Below are 14,343 nucleotides of genomic sequence, written 5' to 3' on the forward strand. Positions count from 1 at the left end.
TCTTGAGTTTAAGATTCCCCTATAGGCCCTGTCAAACTATGTTTCATTATCATCGGTGCTAATGCTCCCCCCTCGAATTTTTGGCTGCGTTGTGTTCATTAATCTCCACAAAACTAACGCTCGAAGTTTGATCTGTGTGCCATTCGGTGTCTGTTTTTGGGATATGCAGTCCATAAAAAAGAGTACTGCTGCAATGATCCAACTACTCAACGCACATATGTATAACTATGGATGTTATGTTCCTTGAATTCGAAACTTTCTATTTGTATGTTACAGCCAATTCTTCACTTCAGAGGGAAACATGAGAAAAAGAGTTGAATTGGATGACATTTGACTAGTTCAAGAATACTAATATAACAACCACTATGGAACCAGATCTAGAGAAGACATCCTTAGAAATTGATGATGAAGCAGTACCCCTCTTCCCCTCAGTATCCAGCGACCCACCTTCTGAGAATATCATTGAGGTAAGTAATCCTGTCACACTTCAAAATTCTATTAATATGGCTACTCCTATTGGTTATGAATTACCTGTTAGGCGCAATCGGGGCAGACCACCGAATAGATATTCCCCCGAAGTGCCAATTATGTGTTTACAAAAGAACTGTCTGAATCTCTCAAGAAGTTTGTAAATGAACTCTCCTCACACCATGTCCCCACAAGTGTTGATGAAACTCTGAAAGACCCTAAGTGGGTTTAAGCCATGAAGGAAGAAATAAAGGCATTAGGAAAAAAATGAGACTTGGAATCTTGTTCATTTACCTGAAGGTAAAAGAACAGTGGGGTGTAAATGGGTATTCTTCATCAAATACAAATCCGATTAAGTAGTTAAACGGTACAAGGCAAGGCTAGTAGCAAAAGGATATACACAAACATGTGACATGAATTATCAAGAGACATTTTCACAGGTGGCCAAATTGAATACTGTTAGAGTTTTGTTATCTCTTGCAGCTAATCTTGATTGACCACTACACCAATTTGACGTTAAAAATGTTTTTCTTTATGGAGATCTTGAAAAAGAAATCTACATGGATGTTCCTCCAGGATATATAACAAATTATGAAGCAATGATGGTGTACAAACTCTAGCAAACTCTATATGGTTGAAAACAATCTTTTAAAGCGTGGTTTGGGAGATTGAATTTGGCAATGCGGAAATATGGTTTTAAACAAAGTAACTCAGATTATAAGCCATTCTTAAAGCATCGACGAGTTAAAACAACAACTTTTATAGTGTATGTTGACGATATGATCATTACAGGAGATGATCCAGAAGAAATAGCAAAACTTCAAGAGCAATTGGCACCAAAATTTGAGATGAAAATTATGGGAGGACTCAAATATTTTCTGGGAATCGAAGTTGCTAGGTCCAAACAAGACATATTCCTTTCCCAACGAAAATATATCCTAGATATATTATTAGAAGTTGGACTATTGGAGTGTAAACCTATAGATATCCCAATAATCCCAAATCACAAGCTTGGAGAATACCCTGACCAAGTACCAATAGACAAAGGAAGATACCAGAGGTTGGTTGGGAAACTTATTTATCTCTCCCATATATGACCTGATATCGCATGTGCAGTAAATGTAGTAAGCCAATTCATGCATTGTCCTAGTGAAGATCATATGAATAGATTGAATCAAATTCTTCGATACCTAAATTCCTCCCCTGTGAAAGGACTTATGTTCTCAAGAAACCATCACCTAAGGGTTGAAGGTTATACAGATGCTGACTGGGCAGGAAATATTTCAGATAGAAGATCCACCTCGGGCTATTTTATGTTTGTTGGAGGAAACCTAGTTACCTGGAGAAGTAAGAAGCAGAAGGTGGTAGCGTTATCAAGTGTTGAAGTTGAGTTTCGTGGGATGGCTAAGGGTCTTTGTGAGCTTCTCTGGCTTCAGAGATTGTTAACCGAAATTGGCTTTGGTCCAAATTGTGAGATGAACTTATTTTATGATAATAAGGAGGCTATTAATATTTCACATAACCCCGTTCAACATGATTGAACTAAACATGTAGAAGTAGATTGACACTTCATAAAGCAAAACCTTGAGGCAAAGATAATTCAATTTTCATTTGTTAAATCTAAAAACCAGTTGACAGACATACTTACAAAAGCAGTATGCAGTAAGAACTTCTACAACTTCTTGGCAATTTGGGCATCAAAGATCTATACGCACCAACTTGAGGGGGACTGTTGGCTCAAGTTCCTCCAAAAGAGCACTTCTTCGGTCTTCCAGACCCGTAAAAACAGAGGAAGAAGTCCTCTGTAGCTACGACTTCGGAAATGATCCGAAAGACAGGTTAGAATACTTGTAATTTGTGTATATAAATACAGATGTAATTGTATGAAATGAAATAAGAAAAAAAATATAGATTTTATAAGAGTTTAAATCTACGCCCCTCTTGAGCCATCACAAATCTTCCTCCTGAGCTTCGTCCTTGCAAATCCATGCAACCACACCATTGTCGCCGTTGACCTCTAGCGATCCGTTGTCGGCCAACAGACACCATCACCAAACCTAGGGCTGTCTGTCATTATCATTTTCCTCCTTCCCTTGGCTTGCCTCTTGCACTACTTTGGTTAATCAGATTTTTTTATTAATTGGGCACTCTAAAGTAGAGCCCGACGTACATGTGCGATTATCACACATGTGACTTAAGTGATGCGTGCGTGTGAAACAAGAAGTAAAGAAAAAAAAATCATCATCTGCTTGTTTGCTCTAGCTCCATTTATTGCCCTAGCTTACCGTGTGTGTTGCATATGTCGCTATGGTCTACCCCAACTAGCCTACCAAGTTGTGTACTTCTACCCCTCACTGGTATTACATAGTTTGTCTTAGATTATATTAATATTTATTTATGTACCAGTAGTTATTTGTACTAATATTAATTAGACCTCAAAATCTATGCCAAAAAAGGAAAACCATGTTTATTTTTGTGTACCTGTTTTACTTGTGTGCTTTCAATTCTCATTGTTAATTTTGAAGTTTGGCCAATCGGTGCGATTTACGCCACTGCTTTAATTTCATTCTTTCTTTTATCTTATTATCACAAAACAAACCATAAGCAAGACATCTTGACAAGCACAAAGATTGTTTGAGTTTTCTTGCGGGAGCTCAATAGTACATGTATTTACATTGTAGTTGCATTATGTCGGGAAATGCATCATCCTTTGTTATAGACACCAAAAAATCCTCAAACAAAATTTGGAACAACTTTGCACCATTAATGATAAGCTCAAGGCCTTAGAAATTCAGTTAGCTAAAGGGAAAACCACTGTAGAACCTAAGTTTTTTAGGGGTTATGATATCGAAGAGGACTTCTCTCATGTTAGTCCTCACATATTCCTTCTTTCTAGGAATCACACAACCTTCCCCCAATACCATGAGGAACCCGAAGACAAAGTTTTGAAGCACATAAGAGTTAAGGCCCCTGCATTTGATGGTCGTTTAGATCCATGAGTATTTTCTACTTGGGTCTGTTAGATGAATTGGTTTTTTGAGTAGTTTGATCTATCTGAAGAGAGAAAGTCAAGTTCACAAAAATGAAATTGACAAACATCGCTCAACTTTTCTGGCAAAATGTTGAAAGGGATATTGCAAAGAGAGTTCTCGTGGTAAAAAACTGTCTCGTGCGCTTTCCAAGAAATTAAGAAACATATGATAGAGGCACATGTTATGAGATTACTTGGTTTTTATAAGGTTTTTGAAGTTGAATGTGAATCGAGTATCAGAATAGTGGCTACTACGTCAAGAGAGACATCCGATTGCGTATTTTACTGAAAAACTTAAATGACGCAAAACAAAAGTACTCGACCTATGATAAGGAATTCTTTGCACTTGTACAAGCTTTATGTTATTAGCGTCACTATCTCCTTTTACATGAATTTATCTTATACTCCGATCACGAGGCTCTTCGATATCTCAATTCGCAAAAGAAACTTAATTCTAGGCATGGGCGATGGGTCGAGTACCTAAAAACATATTCCTTGGTCTTTAAGCACCAATCCGAGAGTATGGATATGGTGGTAGATGCCCTTAGTCAAAGGATTAACTTATTGCTCGCTATGAGTGTGCAAGCTACTGGTTTTGAGAAGATCATAGATGGCTATGCTTCTTGTCTCGACTTTGGTAATGTGCACATTGAATAGTGAGAGGGATAGCAGCAAATCATTGATGACTTCTATCTCCAGGATGACTATTTATTTCGAGTAGATAAGCTATGAGTTCCTCGTATGTCAAAGTGAGACTTATTGGCTTGGGAACTCCATGCAGGAAGACTTAGGGGACATTTTGTGCAAAATAAAATAATTGAAGAGGTGAAAGTCAATTTTATTGGTTGAGCTTAAAAAGAGATCACAAAACTAGTTGGACAAGACATGTCAATTGGATAAAAATAAGAAGAAAAACACTGGGTTATATACGTCCCTACCAATTCTTACATGCCCTTGGCAAGACCTCAACTTCGATTTTGTCTTAGGTTTACCACGCACCTTTCGGAAAAATGACTCTATCTTTGTTGTGGTAGATAGTTTTTCCAAGATGGTTTGTTTTATCTCTTGTGCTAAAACTTTGGGTGCATCCAGAGTCACTCAACTATTCTTTGATGAGATTGTCAAGGTATGCAGTCTTCCTCAGACCATAGTTTCTGACAGGGATGTCCACTTCATGAGCTATTTTTGGAAAACTGTGTGGCACTTAGAAATTGAAATTTTCTACTATCTACCATCCATAGACTGAAGTCGTTAACCGCAGTTTAAGGAACCTACTTCAATGCCTTATTCGTGACCACCATCAAACATGGGACATAATTCTTTCAGCTGTATAATTTGCATACAACAATTCAGTGAATAGGTCAATAAGTATGAGTTTGTTCAAGTTGTCCATGGGTATTAACCTTGGAAACCTTTAGATCTCATACCAATGTCCCCCCATGTTAAGGTTTCTGAGTCGGCTATTTCATTTGCACGTCAAGTCCAATAATTGTATGCTGAAGTTAATAAATGTATTCATGAAAGTAATGCCCAATACAAAAGGCATACTAATATGTGCAAAAATACTAAACAATTTAAGGGGGGTTACTATGTCATGGTTCGGATTGGACCCGAGTAGCTACATTCGGGGCAAGCTTGAAAGTTGCAAACCCACAGTCCAGGACCATTTAAGGTGCTGAAAAAAGTGGGAGTTAATGCTTATGTTGTTGATTTGCCACTCGAATCTAGCATTGGCTTCTCTTTTAACATTGAGGATTTGATTGCATATAGGGGTCCTTCATCCGATCCTGATGGTCCATTTTGTTCGACCCTTTCTGACTCTACCTCTTCGTTCAATACAATACCTATTCCCACCCTTACACCCCCTTTTGACTCCTTCCTCTCGTATCCTACCACCAACACAAAAAGGTCATATTGCTGTTATTTCAGATGAACAAGTGGTTTTTACCAAGAAAGGTGTAGTTCAACATTTCTTAGTACGTTGGGCAGCGTGTCCCAGATTCAAACAACAGTTGGATCCGGATTTGTTATAGTATTATCAGAGCCTCTAAGAGCTACAATCGATGGGGTTGGGATTTGCCTACCCTGGGAGAGTTGGTGGAGATACCGGTGTGCCACCAGTCACACGAGTTTACACTCGGAGGCAGCATGCCCCACTAGGAGCCACCACATTGTGAATGTGTGATTTCATATTTTTTAATTATTTTATTTTCTTGATTTTACGAGATTTATCAATTACTATTTTTTTTAATTTCAGTTTTTCCTTTATTAATCAGATTAGAGAGGAAAAATTGATGATGAATTAAAATTTCCTCCTAGTGCTCTTCCTTCACGATCTCTCTTCTTCCTTTCTAATCTTCTGCTCCTCAATTCCTCTTCTTTCCTCTGTTTCTCCTCTCTTTTTCCCCAATTTCTCGGTCAGAATAAACAAATCATGCATGTCCCACTTCACAAAGCATTCTCAGCAATGTCCCCCACTGGTGTTAATTTGACTTAAAATAGGAGTTACAATTCAACTCCTATGGAAGTTGTCCTCAATGATGAGGCAGCGTGAAAATAAGTTGGTTTTTGTTTAATTTTATTCAACAATCTCCCCTTTTTAACCCTTGTTTTCAATGTAGGACAAACTTCTAACTTTAAAGATTTAGCCAAAGGAAAGCATTATATAATGTTAAATATCTGAAGACAAAAGAAGACAAACAGAAGTGGTCATGAAGCATTGAGATCTGTTTGAGAAAACCTAACCTCTTGTTAAAACAGGAGAAGGTATTTCTCAAAACAAGTTAATTTCATTTAATTGAACACAACATATTTATACAAATTTGGTGTCCCCAATCATACCTTCAATTATGCTTACAATCACGCCATAGTAGACTTTTCCATTTTGATTATACGAAAGATTTCCTCATATGAAAGAAAGCTCAGACAGCTCACGTTAACACTCCCCCTCAAGTTGGTGCGTACAAATATTTGATGCCCAACTTGCCAAGTGAGTTGTATAAATTCTTACTGTAATATACCATATATCCGCTCTTATTAACCGTTCCATCGGGTGCAATCAGTGGCAGTCTATTCGTGCGATCCGATTCAGACGTTCAATTCTGTAATTCCGTTCGATCAAGTCTGGTCTGAGTAAAACCTGGTTTCATCGTCTTCTTTGTTGAAAGCACTTCTGAACCGTGCTCTCACGGCGAACCTAAGATTAATTTGAGACAATCTTCTGTGACGACAGAGCGACTTCGGTTTTATGGTCACGACAAAGCGTGTTCGGTAATATGGTGACGACAGAGCGTCTTTCGTCATGACAACTACGGAGTAGACCTGCTCTGTTCGTTCTCCTTTTTTTATTTTTGTGCATGCTTGTGTAGATGAAGAGCTAAGCAATATGTTTCTTGGATGATGATCACCTTTCTTAGTCATCTTTCCTACCTGTTAGGTAAATTTTCTTGATGTATGTTTCAATTAAACTTGGTTGCTGAATCGGTCATGGACTCACTCTAACATTCACGATCATCAGCACCTTCTCGACGTATTTCGGCGTTTCACTCACGACTCGGAGCTTTTGCCACTTCAGCGCCCCTTTATAGTCATCAAAGAAAGCATCTATCTCCGGGAGGACAAGATCATCGTTATCGGAAAATCAAGGTCATTTTCAGGTTCCTAGGGACATTCCTGCAGCCGGTAGTCGTGGAACCAGGCGGAGGACTGGACACGCTGCCACCACTCATCGAAGAAATCTTCCACCGTTCTGTACACCCACGACACGAATAGAGGAGCGTTGGGATTGAGATTCGATGTCCTCGGTCTGGAAATCACGTCCATTGTTACCTCAAATTGGCGAGGAAAATACAAAACCCCTTTTGCCTAAATTCTTCATCTTCTTGTGAGGTGATCTGATTTTCGGGATCTTTCCGAAATTTTCTTCTCTGAAGAGGTCTCGCTCTCTCCCTCTCTCAAATTTCCTTCAAATTTTCTTCTCTGGAGGGTCTCACTCTCTCCCTCTCTCAAATTTCTTTCTCTTGCCGTCTCCTTTGATTTCGGGATTATCTTCCCGAATGAAATTTTCTTCTCTGGAGAGGTCTTGCTCTCTCCCTTCTTTGCAAATCGCGCAGACGTAATTCTCGCCCTCTTCGATCACTATTGTCGTGAGTAGCGCCATGATGGATCTCGCCGCCGGTGGAGCCCTTCGCCAGGACCCACCCTCGTTCTCAGCCATATTCTACAGAAACATTTCATATCCTGCTACGTCCAGGTAATCATCGGGGTTCCAGACGTACCGATTGGATCCTTCCGGCATCTTGTAGCATCTCCGACCAGTCCAGATCTAGGCTCCGCCACCCGGCGGTGCGACCTCCTGTGAAGTCCCTGATTCTCCACCGCAGCAGATCTCGGCGCCTCCTTCGGCTTCGCATCCATTCCCCGCTTTGGAATCGGGTCCACGACAGGAAGCACGACACATGGAGAAAAATTTCTCCCTGAATCGTCCCCGAAATATCACAATATATTGATCAAATCTCTGGGTTATTAACCCGCTATGAGATCATGTTAATATAGGAGAAAATATTTATCAAAACAAATTAATTTCATTTAATTGAAGACACCAGCGTAGACTTCAATTATGCCTAACATCTCCACTACGGTTTTGGAAGAAATTGAATCATTCAGAGGTCAGAAGTCAGTGACATGGAACCTATCGTTCTTCCAGAATAAGAGCGTACGAACACTTCATTATTAGGAGACCTGTTTGGCAGCTTCCACGTAAATTCCATGAAGCTGCTCGCTTTGACTGAAAAACGAAATCTAGTAATGACTTCCGACTTCAGTGCTCAATAAATTTCGGTTGAAATCCTTCCACTTGATGCTCATTCGATGGCCACTTCAAGATGTCTCTGCACTCTCTTGGCTTCGCTTCTTCTCACGATTCACACCGAGGCTGCTTCAACTGCGCTACCCGCCTCTACCTGCCCGATCGACCCTTGTCGAGGAAGACATCCGAATGAAGGATGCTGCAAAGCCATTCACTACGGCATCTTGAAAGGTAGTTGTTCCTGCGTCTGCCAGCGTCTGATACGTTACCAGGCTCATGGTCTAGCGAAGGCCTGTTATGGCAAGTGGAAATGTTTGAAATGCAGAGCCTGCAACTGCTAGCAGAGAAAGCGAGCAGATAGGATTATTTTTAGTCTTAGACACTGTTTCTTCCGGAATGTTAATTGGAAGAATTTCTGTTTTAAGGCGATTTGTAAGCTATTTTAATTTTTGAATAAACTGATTTTTCAGCTACCGAATTCTTGCTTCGTATACGAATTATCCTGGTATCAGAGCTCAGAGCTCGATTAGCAACTTCGGGAAGAAAATTCCATTGGACGACCCCTCGTCTTCCTGCACCGCAGCCGTAGAAGCATAGAGGTTTAGGGATCAAAAGAAAAAAAAGGGAAAATTGAGAGAGGGATCGGGAAGAAAATCCCGAAATCAGAGACGGCGAGAGAGAAAAAAAAATTGGGAGAGGGATCGGAGAAAAAAAAATCCGAAATCAGATACGGCGAGAGAAAAAAAAATTGAGAAAGGGATCGGGCAGAAAATCCCGAAATCAGAGAAATCGATCTTGGACGAAGAAAGCCACGCTCTCGTATTCGCGAGATCCCTCCTGAGCGAGACCCCTCCAGGAAGAAAATTCCAGAGCTTCCCGACGGGAGTGACAGTCGGAGAGAACCAGAAAATTCTGGACAGAGAGGAGGATTGAAAGGAAGCTGCGACAGCAGTTTTAGAGGGAGGAGGCAGCGACCGGAGAAAAGAAGTAAAAAAAAGGATCATTCTGGTGAGAAGGCGACAGAGAAAAAAAAGAGGAAGACGCTGCTGCAAAATCTCACAGAAGAGAAGAAGAGATTCACAGCAGAGAGAGGAAAAGAGGATTCACGGCACAGAGAGAGACAGTCGGAGAGATTTCAGAGAAGAGACTTTTCAGTACCGCTTCGAGGACAGGAACAGCGCCTGCGCGGGAGGAGAGAAGAGAAGCCTCCCCCACGCCGACCACCACGACGGTCTCCACGGCAAAACTGCCGCTGTCACCCCCTCGCTCCGCCATGGCAGCTGTTAAGTTTCTGGTGTGAGAGAAAGAGACCAGAAAAACAGCGGGGGCGTAGGGTTTAGGAATAAAAAAAAAAACGGGAACAGCGTTTCGAGGTGAGAGAAAAAAAAATGGAAAATACAAGCAGCTTCTTTCCTAAGGTGACAAGAACAGTTCCACTTACGAAGAGATTTAAAACAAAAAAAAAAAAAACTTCTGGTGTAAAGAGAAGAAAAAAAAACCCAGCAATTCCAAAGCTTGATGAACGAAAATATTACGTGCTCGAAAGAATATTGAGATTTGATAGATGAAAAAATCCCTACAGTAGAAGCAGGGGCAGAACTCATAGTAGGACAAAAGAAAGTGATTGCATATGCAAAGCTGAAGGATTTGGATAAAAATTATCTCTTCTAAGTCATCTATCGATTAGTCTTAGAGACAATTTTGAACAAGGATACAACAAAGAATATTTGAGACTCCTTGAAGAAGAAGTACAAGGGGACGGCACAAGTACAACGTGTATAACGACAAGCACTTCCAAAGAAATTTGAGGTATTCAACATTAAGGTAGGAGAATTTGTGAATGAATATTTTGCTCAAACCCTTACTATAGCTAACAAGATGAGAGTTCATGGTGAGAAAATGGAGGATATTGTGGTCATTAAAAAAATTCTAAGATCTATAACTACAAAATTCGACTATGTTGTGTGCTCTATTGAAGAGTCTCATGATCCAGATACCTTGTCAATTGATGAGCTACAAAGCAGTCTTCTAGTGCATGAATACCGCATGAATAGTCATGTTGTAGAAGAACAAACATTGAAGGTTACTTATGAAGGACAATCAGGAGGAAAAGGACAAGGTTGTGGCGGATTTAGAGGGAGAGGACCAGGTAGGCAAAATTTTGACAAATCTATCATTGAGTGTTACCAGTGTCATAAGCTTGGACATTTTCAATATGAATGTCCAACAAAGGGGACAGAGACAGGCACATTATGCAGAAGTTAATGAAGAAATGTTGTTAATGGCATATGTAAACTCCAAGGAAGCTAGTAAAGAGGAATTATGGTTTTTTGATTCAGGTTGCAACAACCATATGTTTGGCAAGAAGGAGTTTTTCTCCATGTTTGATGAAAGTTTTAACAATTTGTAAAGTTGATAGGAAAAGGAAGCATATGAATGCTGGTGAATGGACTTGTGCAGGTCATCACTGAGGTGTTTTATGTTTCAGAACTGAAGACAAAATGGGAAATGTAAATTTATCATCCTGAGAGAGGATTGATCATGGAGATTGCAATGAGATCAAACAGAATGTTCATCTTAGCTGCCCCGAAACAACAAAAAGAAGAAATGTGTTTTTCTTCTCTTACAAAAGGTCTTGCTCGGCTTTGGCACTCTAGATATGGACATTTAAGTTTCAATGGCTTAAAAACTCTTCAACAGAAAAAAATGGTAAATGGACTGCTGCAATTCACAACTCCTTCAACGGTATGTGAAGACTGTTTGGTAGGAAAACAACGCAGAGATCCATTTCCAAAAGAGAGCACATGGAGGGCTTCTTAGAATCTTCAATTGGTGCATGCCGACATCTGTGGACCAATCAACCCTACCTCAAACGACAAGAAAAGGTATCTTATCACTTTCATTTATGATTTTAGCCGCAAAAGTTGGGTTTATTTCTTAGTAGATAAATCAAAAGCTTTTATTACTTTCAAGAATTATAAGACTAGTTTATATATAAGATGTCTTCGCATTAATCATAGAAGAGAATTTACATCACATGAGTTCACAAATTTTTGTAAGGAAAATGGCATACGTAGACAACTGACTACAACATATATGCCAAAAAAAAAAAAAAAAAAAACAGAGTTGCAGAGAGAAAAAACCAAACCATTATGAATACGGTTCGAAGTATGCTTTCAGGAAGAAAGATTCCAAATTTTTTTTAGCCTGAAGCAGTCAATTGGACTGTCTATGTTCTGAATAGAAGTCCAACTTTGGTAGTAAAAAACAAGACTCCAGAAGAAGCTTGGAGTAGAATTAAACCATCAGTTGATTATTTCAGGGTATTTGGTTGCATATCACATGTTCATATTTCTGATAATAAGATGACTAAACTTGATGACAAGAGTGTGAGATGTATTCTACTCGGAGTTAGTGAGCAATTGATGGCATACAGATTGTATGATCCAGTTTCTCAAAAGGTAATAGTAAGCAGAGATGCGAAGTTTGAAGAAGAAAATAGTTGGGATTGGAGTAAGAGTCATGAAGAATCTATTATAGTTGATCTGGACTGGGGAGAAAGTGACAAAGAATATCTCCAAATAAATAACTATGGAGGAAACATTGAAGCCATATAGAAAAATGATACGTGGGAGTTGATAGACTTAACTGCTGACGTAAAGAAGGTTGGGTTGGATACAATTCGACTAGTAATTTCTCTTGCAGCTCTAAAGGAGTGGACAATCTACCAATTAGACGTAAAGTCAACCTTCTTGCATGGTAAACTAAGTGAAAAAATATTTTTCGAACAACCACCTCACTATGAAGAGAAGGGCAATGAACAAAAGGTTTTAAGACTGAAAAAAGCCTTGTACGGACTTAAACAAGCTCCATGAGCTTGGTATAGTCGTATAGAGTCCTATTTTATGAAAGTAGGATTTGAGAAATGCCACCATGAACATACTTTATTCATCAATACTGGAAATTAAGGTAAGATCTTAATTGTGTGTCTCTATGTGGATGATCTTATATTTATTGGAAATGATGAGTTTCTGTTTGTTGAGTTTAAAAAAACATGATGCTTGAATTTGATGTGATTAATCTTGGAAAAATGAGATACTTTCTGGGTATTGAGGTGATGCAAAGATCATATGACATTTTTATTAATCAAAAGTGTTGAATTTATGGAAAAGTGAAATACTTCATTGACATCAATAACTTGTTGTAATCAGAGTACATGAACCTCTATTTATAGTAGAGGAGGATGTAGAGTCCTTATACAACTTATCATTCAATCCTAATTACATTACAACTCTAACTCTTCAATTTAAGTAAGCCTAATTTAAGTAAGTCTATCTAAACAACTAGAAGACTAACTTGAGTAGATCAAGAAGTCCTTCTTGATCTTCAAACTGATGTGATAAGGATGTCAGCTCATGGTAATCATTGTGGGTCCTAATTTTTATGGGCTTGGGCCCATCTTGTGGGTCTTCCTTGGTCATGTGGCTCATCTTATAATACTCTTATATATGTGGGTCTTCCTTGGTCTTATGGGCTTGGGTCCATCTTCGAATTCACTTCAATATGTGAGTCTTCCTTGGTCGTGTGGGCTTGGGCCATGTCTTCCAACACTCCCCCTCAAGCTGGGGGTGAGAGAACAACATGAACTCCCAGCTTGTAGCAAATGATGTATAAAATATTTTTTATTTTTTTTATAAAATGACACATCTTCAAATATGCTTTCATCTTTTAACATTCCCCTCACGTTGTTGCGTCCTTCATTGAGGCCCTGCGGCATTATATAAATGAGAGTAAAAATCACTCCTAACCGGTAAGCCATTGCTTCATAATCCAGTCCTAATGCTAGATGTAGGGCAACCTCCACTGCTATTGGTAGTGTGTCTATCGGCATTGCTCTGAAGTATCCACTACCGTGTCCCTCCACAGAACAACGACTCTCAAGTGGTAGGAGTCATAAAAGCCATTACAGGGGAGGGGGGGGGGGGGGGGATAACGTAGATTTAATAATAAGTTCTTCTGTCATGGTTTACCAACCGTGATATTTTTTAACAGGGCCTATCATGGTTTCCCAACCGTGATATTTTTTTACAGGGTATCCTCTGTCATGGTTTCCCAACCGTGATATTTTTTTATAGGGTATCCTCCGTCATGGTTTTCCAACCGTGATATTTTTTTACGGGGTAAAATAAATGATGATATGAGGCCACCTCTTCTTCAATAATAATGTCCCCAAAGAGACATAATAGCAACAACTATATATAACACGACTATCTTCCAACACATACAACACGAACCAAATAATAAACTTTGTAGAAGGACCCATGAAATAATCATAATCCGATATAAATATTTTTTTCTTAGAAGCACAAGCTTTATCTTTTGTGCTCCCTTTTTCTTGAATATTTTGGTCACATAAACTTATTCACAACATATGAAATAAAATACCTCTTTCTTATACTTCTTCTACTTCTCCCCCTCAAGCTAGGAGGTAATGGCACTGATCCCAGCTTGAACCAAATATCATAGATATAGTAATAAGCCAAAATAATAAAGATGTATAAATAAGCCCTCAAACCAGGGAGAAGTGAGATATTTTTCTGATATATCAACTCAAACAGTGACACAAAACAATCGGCTTAAATTCGGATTTTCAATGTAACAGAATACCAGCATGACCTTTGATTCTTCCAATTCAAATATATCTTTAAATATAGATTAGATTGACATGAAATTATCTTCATATGAAATTAGACTTAAATATCTTTCATCCAAATATAACATCTCTTTATGAAATATAATTATCAGAAGATAAATAATCAGATATATTTCAGCCTCTATCATCTAGCCGAACTAAATATTGTTTCTCTTGTTTTTCCAGAATGACCATTGACTCTCAAAGATCAATATCTCCTTATAAAAATATCGTACTGAGGATTGGTTGAATAGGTAAAATAGACTTACATATATTTCTTCTGATATATAATTCTCTATATAATGTCTCTTTCTTGATAGCATAAAATACCTCGAAATTTGAGGT

This window comes from Aristolochia californica, unplaced genomic scaffold, assembly GCF_029961685.1.
Source record: "Aristolochia californica isolate CCGP_79_NKW_82.1479 unplaced genomic scaffold, dmAriCali1.0.hap1 SCAF_12, whole genome shotgun sequence".
Lineage (NCBI taxonomy): Eukaryota > Viridiplantae > Streptophyta > Magnoliopsida > Piperales > Aristolochiaceae > Aristolochia > Aristolochia californica.